This window comes from Topomyia yanbarensis, chromosome 3 (assembly GCF_030247195.1).
Source record: "Topomyia yanbarensis strain Yona2022 chromosome 3, ASM3024719v1, whole genome shotgun sequence".
Classification (NCBI taxonomy): domain Eukaryota; kingdom Metazoa; phylum Arthropoda; class Insecta; order Diptera; family Culicidae; genus Topomyia; species Topomyia yanbarensis.
The window spans coordinates 369419372-369429518 of NC_080672.1; positions in this window are offsets into that span (position 1 = coordinate 369419372).

Here is a 10147-nt window from a genome sequence, read left to right on the forward strand (position 1 = left end):
CAGTGGCGGATTTCCCTAAAAACCTGGCCAAAAGTCGAAAATGGTTTTGATTGACCTGAAAATGTACATACCACGGTTTTTTTGGGCGTAGACTACGATTTTGATGTCAGATTTTCAAAATTCAAAATGGCGGATACAAAATGGCCGAGATTTTAATATAAATATTAGTAAATTTTCACAAATGAATGATTTTGATGGTTCCAGTGTATGCCAATAACGTTTAAAATGTATCGAATTTTAAATGGTGTGTAGTTAAATGATAGAATTTGTTGATTTGCACGCAATAAGATATTTGGGTGTCTAGGTGATGTAGCTTTTATGAGAATTGATGTTATTAGTTATTTCAAACAATGTATTTTGAAATATTATAAAACATAGTTATAAAACTTTTCAACTCTCTGTACGATTATTATTCAATTGCTGTCCGATGCACATATTTCTCAAAGAACGAAAAATAGTATTTTTTAAAAATTATGGAAAATAAGCCGATTCTACGACGAAACGCATGGAGTGAAAATTGACAACAAGTTTGCATGCAAATTGTAGTAACTAAAAATGAAAATGAAAAAAAATGAAAACAAGTGAAATTAACTACGATTCATAGTTTTATTTAAATTGTTAGACCGAGGAATGGTACAAAGTTCATTATCACGATGAGTTATTATACTTGGTCAGAACATGCTTGTACCGCTTCCTGGTATAGTTTTGAGCAACCACGTTTTGTTGTCATGCTTGCTGACATACTATGACTGACAACCTTCTCACGAACAAATTCGCCAAGCTGGAGTGTACGCCAAAGTGAAATTTTTAGCCAAATCACGGCCGGAGTATTCCTAGTATTCTTTTGCACTACACTGCCCTCATTCATTACTGATTTTCGCTCGTAGAATCCAGTCATATATTCCACCTCTAGATTTGGTTTGCTTTGCATGATCAAACGTCATAGTTGCCCGGTAACGTTTAACCATGGTATTCGTAAACGGTTTTTGAAATTTGGAACCTTTGGCGATCACTTCTGCTCACCCCGTTGGTTTTTAATATGAATGACCAAAATTATTCACGTCTTTTGCGTTCAACTTTTGATAAGTTTTGAAAATGTTAATGAATCTCGATGAAATTTTCACCACTTAATACACAATTCTTCCTGTTCAAAATGCAGTATTGTGCGACTCGCTATGACAACCGGAGGTGCAGTAGTAATTAAAAGTACGAGTCTAAATTTTGAACTGAGAATCTTATAATCTATCTCCGTCTCCATTTAATCAAAGATTACTCAAAACGGGCAAATTCGGGCAATTCTGTAGTGTTCCAAATGGAGAATCGTTCAAGGAACACAAATTGCCTTGAAACATAGTGGACATACGTGGACAAAAAAAGTATTTCAATAATTTTGCAAAAATGTGTCCTGAAACTGTCTGCTACAAAATCGTGAAAGTTATTGACATTTTTTATAAACAAACAAAATAATATCCTTTGACATCAATACATATAAATAAAGTACATACCTTTAGCATAACTTTCCATTATTCCATATTCGAAACCGGCAGTTTTATCAAAATCCAGCTACCTTTGAATAATACTGATATTTCGAATGCTCGATAAAAAAGATCTGGTAAACTGGTTGGATATGCCAACACCTCAAATATGGAAATTTTGGGGCGTTTCACTTACAATAACATGCGGCAGCACCATCTGAAGGACAATATATGTACTAGAACCCAAAGTACTCACATGCAATTTTCGACTTTTGGCCAGGTTTTTAGGAAAATCCGTGAAAGTGAAAGTTTATCTTCTTTTGCAAGTTTTAGTGAAAGTTTATCCTCTTTTGCAAGGTTTTATGTTGTACCACAGTGGTTATACTAATTATGGCGTAAACATTATCAGCTGAATTATGTATAATAAAGAAGTAAGCAATCAAAATTTCGCCCTATATAAAAATAACATTTTAGGGAAAACAAAATTAGGGTGGCTCTCTCGATTTTTGAAATTAAAAAAATTTCCTCCTGAATGAAAAAAGATAGAAGAGATACCTTTCAAAGAAATGTAGAGAAATCAATTTTAAGTAACTTTGCCGAAAACGTCGAAACTCTATCTTCAACGGTTGTTATTTTACAGCAATGTCCTTTGTTCAGCTTAGGGTAACTCTTAAAAATTCAGTTTTTTTAATATAACATCTTTGAAATTGATTTCTCGTGAATGTCGGTCTTCGAACAAAAGTTAGCACTTTCAAATGCGCACATTTCTTCTTCAGAGTCCAACTCATTAGCTTTTATATAAACAGAGTTATTGACGATTTTATGCTCAAAATTCGACATTTTCTAAGCTAAATAACTCCAAAGGTGGCAAAAAGTGGCAATCAATGTTATGACCATCTGATAGTACTTTAAAAACACTACAAAATAAGGGGTACATGGTTTTTCTCCTAGCGACTCTTCATGTGAAATGTTTGCTTATAAACTACCTCTGTTCAATGAGCCAAAAATCGATTTTTTTTTATGAAAATCCAGTTCTTATATCCCGTAAGTGCTAGATATTCAGTGTCTTCAAAAGAATTTCTTCGCAATAAGTGCGCTTCATTTTGGTGTAAAAAACAGGGTGGTCTCCTTGATTTTTAGAATGAAAATAATTTCTCCTGAGCAATAACAATAGAAGTATAAAGCCCTATTGAAAATTGAAAAATAATCATGTTTGAGTAACTTTGTTGACAATTCCTAAACTATCGACAGAGGCTTTTATTTTACGGCGTTTTCTTTTAATTGGTTTGGTGTTTCAATAAAATACTTTTGAAGTCAATTTTCCAAAAATTTTGAAATTTTGTTCTGATAGGTGTCTATTTTTTCTTTGGAGACAAACTTATTAGTTTAAAAAACTAAGATATTGATTTTTTCTTTTTTTTCTCTGCGTTTCAACAATTTCTACACTGATAAAATAAAGTACCTTTTAATGCGTAGAAAACTGCCCATTTTGAATAAAAGTGGAATAACCCACTTAATGGGTAAAGAGCTTGTACGTCAACCTGGTTCCCGTTTACCTATTATTTCTTGTGGAAAAATCGTCCCCGAATGACAAATTATGAATTTAAAAAAAATATACTGCATCAATTTTATACTATTTCCCTGAATCCTGATAGAATCTCTATCTTAAAACCTAAAATCAACATAAAAACTGTCACTTGACAGAATCCCTGAATCTTCTAGAGCAGTCGAAATTGCTGAATTATAGCATATTTGCACCATCCTTACTACCCATGATCGCATAGTTGTCCCGTTTTCTATGGAATTTCGTATGTTTATGGGACTGTTATGCGATCATGGGCAGCTTAGAAGACTAAACTGCCGTTTTTAATTTGTAGGTTATCTCGCTTGAAGTAATTCATAAAGGACGTATTATTAGCATCAATATACCCATTGGCATAACCTCATCGAGCTATTGTGAAATGGATTAGAAGTACTCATTGTTAGAAGCAAAAAAGTACCCACAGTTGACAGCTCGAATAACTTCCGAAAATAAGCAATTTATATTGATATCATTGATAAAGTTTTTTTTGCCGTGTATGGAAAATAACTCCGAAGGAGGAGGCTGCCAATCTATCCGTTTGATAATAATAAAAAATACTTTTAAATGAGAGCTGAACAGCTTGTTCCCCAACGTACATTCACGTAGAATTTTTTATTGTTAATTTCCGAAGACAAGAAATGGTATTTTGGGAAATTATTAGGGCAAATTACAGTGAACTGAAACAGAAGAGGTAATATAATTAATAAAAGACAAATCATTAATGCTAAACAAAGGGTGCTTCCTTTACCATGAACCAGAGCATTCAATAAATTGTAATATGTTGATAATAATTTCTTTTTTTGCCATGCGAATAAAACTTATGCCATGTAAATACTCCAAACTTTCATTTTATAAACCGTAGTCTAAAAACCACATGTTTTATGTACAATTTCACTCCACGAAACAAGTTTAGAATAACATCTTCTTTTAAGTACGAATTTAGATGAATACCGCATACCTTCTCTATAACAGAGGTAATTTATAAGCAAACATTTCGCATTAAGAGTCACTAGGAGACAAACCATGTACCCCTTATTTTGTAGTATTTTTAAAGTACTATCAGATGGTCATAACATTGATTGTCACTTTTTGCCACCTTCGGAGTTATTTAGTTTGGAAAAGGTCCAATTTTGATCATAAAATCGTCAATAACTCTTTTTATATAAAAGATAATGAGTTGGACTCTGAAGAAGAAACGTGCGCATTTGAAAGAGCTAACTTTTGTTTGAAGACGACATTCACGAGAAATCAACTTCAAAGATGTTATATTAAAAAAACTGAATTTTTAAGAGCCACCCTAAACAGAACAAGGGAAATCGCTGTAAAATAACAACCGTTGAAGATAGAGTTTCAGCGTTTTCAGCAAAGTTACTCAAAATTGATTACTCTACATTTCTTTGGAAGGTCATATTCTCCTATATTTTTTCATTCGAGAGATAATTTTTTTATTTCAAAAATCGAGAGGACCACCCTAATTTCGTTTTCCCTAAAATGAAGGGCACTAATTGTAGAGAATTTGTTCCAAAGACTCTGAAGGTCTGGTACTAACGGATTTTAAGTTCTGGATTTTCGACCAAAAAAATCGATTTGTGGCCCAAGATAAATTGCTCTGCATAATACGAAATCATAAAATAAGGTTCACTGTATATTTTTTAAATACTGAACTTTGTGATTTCTGTTTTTGTCGGAATGATATGGAAGCGATTTTAGCAAAAAAACAAAACCGTTTCATTTAGCGAATAAATTTTCTTTGAAATGGAATTGTCATGCTGTTAAGCTGTTTAATTTTATTTTTAAGTCGTATCATCCAACATCATTTTTTTATATAAATACTGAACAAATTAGCGTGAATATATTTGTTTAACGAAGTGACGAATTGATTAAAAAAGGGTAACTAAGTACGATGTGTTCTCTTCCTTCTGTCGGAAGCAAGAGAAGCTGAAATTATTGAGTATATTCGTATTTATAGTATCTAGTAATTTTGGTGTTTTTTTATTTCGATTATAGAGGTTTTAACCTTAAGATCCCTTCGAGTTAGAAAAATTTCTTATGAAAAATTTCTAACCCTTTGTGCGGGGTCGGGACTCGACTCCAGGTGCGCTGCGTACAAGGCAATCGGTTTACCAATACGCTACGCCCACCCCCAATAGTATGTTGGTGGTGTCATCAATGCTACAGTTAACAAATTTTCTTTCGTTTTGTGGAGAATTTCAGGGCATTTTTTTAATAAGTTAAATTTTGAGCAGTTTCCTTTAGTTGATTAAAGCATTGAAATATATATATTGTGATCCAATTGCCCTGCTGCATTCTGAAATGCGCAGCACTAACTACGCTGCCAATAGTCCAATTTTAGCAATGAGTCGTCGCTTCAATGAGTTTGCTGAAATTTTTGACTTCGTCATGAACTCTTCGCAGTTTCATCGTCGTGTATTGTCACTATTTTAATTATGTTTAGTTTACCTTAGTTTAGTATAGTTCATTAAGACAATTTGTCAGTTGGACTTTTTTTATACAAATAAACAAATAATTGATCACCCAGAATCCTTCCTAGCAGGGGCTCTGATTTACCAGGCCAGGGCTAGCCTTGAAAATAGTGTCATTTAAATAGAATATATAAAAAAAATTCGTTAGAAAGATGCCATAGAACTGGCAATAGTGGCAAGATGCCAGATCAAGAAAATAGAAGTTGCGCATCTACAAATCGCCTGCTAGATTAGAAGATTTAGTGAAAATTTCAACATTCTCTTCGTTCGAACATGTTATGGATATTTTTCTACACATTTCGATCTAGCGTCTTCTACACCTTTTAAACGTGTTGTTTAGAACACCTTACACCAGCACCGTCAAGGATTGTTATATTCGGTTAGCGCATAAATATTTCAAACTCTAGAATATTTATAGTTGCAACGAGAGTAAATTGTAACTTGTAAATAAAAAATAAAATTCAAATTCAACATCAATAATTTGTCGACGTACTATAGCCTTTCTTGTGACAAAGAACATGTTTTTAGGATTTTTAGATTTGGCACTGCTTTCATTAAGAAATTTTCAAAATTTCAATTTTGTCTCAAGTCATCAGAATTAAAAGCTTTATGCAATATTTTTTTAAAGTGCTTCCCCCCACGGCTACGGGCCTTGCAATTGAATCACTGTAAGACGAGTTATTAATGAAATAGTGTGAAATTTTTACTAATGAGATGGAGAAGGGCTCGTCTACCCTATCAATTATGAGTATTTTGGGAGAGGAATACTTACGATCTCAAAATATAACAAAATTGTCAGGAGAATAAATACATATTCGTAGTGTTTTATCATATCTATTGATTAAAACAATATATTTCCACAGCTGTGAGAACGCGCTAAATTTCATAAGGCTCTTATTTCGACAGTTTTAAGACAGCGACTTTAAAGCAATCCTGCATCAACCCATCGATATGTGGTAAGATCGGCGGGAAATGTGTCTGGTTTGTAAAATCCCGATCAAGTGTGTGGGCAGCAGAACATCGTCGCTTCGAACTTGATTCCAATTTCTTCAATTTCGATACTTACTGCAAGAAGTACTACCTACTGAACACATACATAGGATGGTCATAAAAAAGGGGTGAAAACAATCTCCGAGACGCAAAATGAAACTAATTGCATTCGTAACACACAGTGGTTATTTATTGCACTTACATACAACTACTTGGCACAAGAAATGAAAGCCAAACTTGCTCGAAATGAAGTCATGTTCGATTATTGTCCAACGGGTGACATCGCCGATTCCGCTGGGTCCAACAACACGGCTTAGTTCAGTGCTGACTTATCGTCTTTATTGCGTGTAAAAGATTGTAGTCGTTCAGCTCGAAGTGGATCGTTTTCAAGCCGCAAAACAATGACTAATGAGTTAAAACTCGTCACCATTAGTGCCCTCAAACTGCACTTGAGAGCAGCGGTCTCGGTCTCTGTGGATTGGCGGACGATGCATGCACGCACTTAATTTGTCCCCCGAAGGGATGCCCATTAAAACGTGCTTAGCACAGATTGGCACTATTGCTATTGAGGGCCCCTCATTGGGAAGATGCGGCCCGTTCTTTTAATTAATGTGACTCTTGACAACACCAATTTGTCTCATAAAATACTATACGAAGCGACGAACGGCATTTCAGCGGAAACCGCCGTGAGTACCAAGTGCGCATTCAAATTAAAAACGAATTCGATTTTAACTGCCACTGCAGCAGCAGCAGCAGCAGCTCGCTTCGGAACCGCTGCTGGTTGCTTTGCCATTCCGCGTTGTTCCAAGCGCGGTTCCGCCCGTAGGGCAGCCATTCCACTAGTGCCGGGTGTCCGAATAACGACCATGCAGCCCCGGGGTGGACAATTAGTTTAGAGGCCTGCCGGTCGGATTTCTGTGCCGCTACAGCGGCCGTAGTAATTTGCAGCCATTTCGGTTTTTTGTTTTCGTTGAAGGTGAGGAATCTCAAATGCAGGCCGCACTAAAGAGTGACGTTTGCTGTTCGGTGGATTAACTGATTATAGGCGTTCGAATTTCAATTATATGTATTTTACTGATACAGTGGAACTATTACCTGGTCAAACCCAGCTCAAGCCACTGTTGTTGATTGTTGTTCTAATTAAAGAACTTATTTGCGCTTTAGATAATTAGGAAGTTCGTGAAATGTCAGGTAAATTCACTATTTTTTGGCTTTAGTTCATAACTTCCATAACTTGGTTGTTGATTTTCGCCGCTTTTTCGGGTTAGAAATATCACTTTTTGAAAAATCTCTAATCCTATGTGCGGGATTGGGAATCGAATCCAGGTGAGTTGTGTACAAGGCAATCGATTTACCAAGTACACTATGCCCGCCCTCACTGATTGTTGATGCTTAGGTTGGGTGAGTTCTGAAAAATGGCGAAATATAAACTAAAATGATTAAAAATAACTTCTGAAAATTGAAATTGAATAAAACTTAAAAAATCCAAAATTGCAGCTGCTGAAAGCTTGCTTCTCACCTATAGAGGGATCAATTACCCAACTGGAACCTTTACAAAATTAAAAATATTTATTGAATCATATGTGCTGAATTAGTTATGGAATTTGCGTTTCGACTTCGTCTCATCAGAATGCGACACTAACTTAGGGCCAGGAAGAAGGTAGCACCAGATTGACGTCGGTAACACAAAAAAAAATAAAACCATCTTCACGTGTGAAGACTGGAGAGCACACCGTCTATAACTAAATTAATTATGGAATTTGCGTTAGTGACAGGGCTCAGGTAGCGCCGGATTGACGCCGGAAACACAAATGTTTTCGTTTTTTAGAGCTAGCGTCAATTTGGCGCTAGCTTAGCCCTGTCACTAAGTTAGAGTCGAATACTTGTGAGACGAAGTCGAAACGCAATTTTTATAACTAATTTAGTTATAGTGGTTGGGCTCTTCACGCGCAAAGATGGTTTTAAGTAATTTTCTCTTTAGTGGAGAAAAATTAGTTTTTACCTAATTTTTTCTCCACAAAGGAGAAATGTAGCATAGTGTATATATAGCAGAGTTCAAGAATCAAGCTTTCACGATCAAAAAATCACAATAACGTTGTTCTGAAAAATAGATATTAAATTAAAAATAATGTTTCTAAGACTTTGAATTTCTAGAATTAAGTTTATTAAAATAGCAATGGGCCATCGTTGTTATTTCGGGCACAACCCAACTCGAACTTTTTTGAATATTGTCAACTTATTTTTCCCACAATATGCACAAGGATGCAAACTGCCTACCTTTTCTACGGCTGTAATATTTTTGCCAACATTATCCTTTCTTCTTCGATGCTGCTGCCGTTCGCTACTGCAGGACGCTCAGCGCTGCGTGGCAGTCTATGTGCAAAGCAGTAACACAATAAAAAAAATACCGCCCCTAGTACAGCCACCAGACGCGAGCGGTACAGCTTCTATTTCCTTATATTACAGTTTTTAATATTTTTAATCTATTTAATATTTTTAACCACAAACAACGACAATGAATGCGGTTCATTTACGCCACGACCGGCATCAACGCTCTCGTGCGCGGTCCTCTCTCTTTGAATGGGCAGAGAAGAGTGTACAAAGCGAGAGGTCAAACTTTACTGCGCCCCACGCTCACCGAGCAGTCGGAGTACAGCAGCAAAACAGAAATGTATTTTACTGCTGTACGGAAAACTGTACTCGGTCTGGCTACCGTTTTGGCAGCAGCAGCAGCGATGCGTCGCTGTAGCGGGCTGTTCGGCTTGTGCAAATGTAAATATACCGGAAAATATGTAGTTTACCGATACTGTTCGCATCCCTGAATTTGTACAGTGAATGATTTCTTAGTTTTACCATTCGTATACAATATGGTCGTTGTTAAGTCAGACCGGACTAAGTCGCAAAACATCAAAAAATGAGATAATGATATCACTAGATAAAGAATTTCGTCAGGTACATTCGATTTTTACCAGATTTGAAATATGTAGTAATAAACAAGAATTATGGCAAAAAAATAATTTCCAGTCATAATGTAAAGGATGCTGCAATTCAAACTTTAAACTCGTTTTTCGCAAAATCAATATTTTGCCACTTAGTCTGGTCTGACTTAACACGGACCATATGTGGCACAAATTTATTAGTGTCTTAACGATAATTCTTTTGCAGTGGCGTAGCCAGAAATTTGGTTTGGAGGGGGTTTTGATGAAAATCGCAAATTTTTTGAAAAAATGCTAAAATTTAATATGAGTTTGATAAATTATTGAAAACTCAAAAACATAAGTAGTCTAACAGATGTCATTCCAGTCTACAAACAAGAAGGATCAACATGGAACAGTTTTCAAATCTCTATAGATTATTTTCTTGTATAATATGTCAATGAAGTCAAAAATTGCGATCTTTTAAAGTGGGATAAATGATCTAAAAAATTTTCAACGTTCAAGATCACCTAATATAATAATCCTTGACTTTGAAGGTTTGACAACTTCGGGAAGTTATCAACATAAAACAGCGCCTGCTTTGATATAGAAATTTTAGTGATTAACTCTCATAGAGGTAATTATGGTGAATTAATTTTTCAAAAATATTAAGAGACATGGTGCCTTCAGCAAAGTTTTTGA